The following is a 1,073-nucleotide window of genomic DNA, read 5'->3' on the forward strand; positions in this document are numbered from 1 at the left end:
AGGAGTTCGTTCCGAGAACCGAACTCCAGAAATTGGAGGCTGAGTTTAGGGCGCACACGATGAAGGGCGCCGATCACATGAAGTACACGGAGAGATTTCATGAACTCTCCCTATTGGTGCCCCACATGGTTACCCCAGCTTCACGCGCTGTCGAGCAATACATCAGCGGTCTTCCGGACTCTATGAGGGGCATTGCGGTTGCAGTTGACCCCACTACACTTAAGGCAGTGATCGATCTCACTGCCCGTTTGACCAGGGAACAGCTCAGGTCCGGTGTTTTGCATCAGGATAAGGGCAAATCTTCCGATGGGAAAGCGAAAAAGGGGAACAATAGGAAGCGGAAAGCGACCTACTTAACTGCGATCACTGGTGCTACGCCTATCAACTCCATGGCCCCCGTTTCAGCCGCAACAGTTCAGGGAAGACCGAGAAAGGAATATACTGGGCCGCATCCCAAGTGCAACTTATGTTCTTATCATCACCCAACAAGTGAGTTGTGCCGCAAGTGCACAAATTGTGGACGATTCGGACACCTGGTGGAGCGCTGCAGGAGTCCTGGCAACCAACTGGCTGTGGGGAATGCTAACCCTCAGCCTAACCCTGCTCGAGGCTGCTTCGAGTGTGGCGCGATGGACCATTACAGAAATCGATGCCCTCGCGTCACCAACGTTCCTCCGGCTCGCGGGAGGGCCTTCACCATTGGAGCTGCCGAAGCACGCCAAAACCCCGATGTTATTACTGGTACGTTTACTCTTAACAACAATTGGGTGTCTGTCCTATTTGATACAGGAGCTGATAGGAGTTTTGTCTCTTGCGAATTGGTTCCTTCGCTGAAATTAAAAATTTCCGAGTTGGAACCTGCCTTGGTTGTTGAACTTGCTAGTGGAGAGTCCACACAAGTGAGGTCTGTCATTCGATATTGCACCCTTACTCTTGTCACCACATCGTTCAGTATTGACCTTATACCTTTTCGTCTTGGAAGCTTCGATCTAGTTGTGGGAATGGACTGGCTGTCTAGCAATCGCGCGGAAGTAATCTGCGCCGAGAAACTTATTCGTATCCCTCTGTCTTCT

Source organism: Bidens hawaiensis, unplaced genomic scaffold (genome assembly GCF_021521415.1).
Source record: "Bidens hawaiensis isolate Kalapana, Puna unplaced genomic scaffold, B.hawaiensis_p1.1 tig00011662_1, whole genome shotgun sequence".
NCBI classification, from domain to species: Eukaryota; Viridiplantae; Streptophyta; class Magnoliopsida; order Asterales; family Asteraceae; genus Bidens; species Bidens hawaiensis.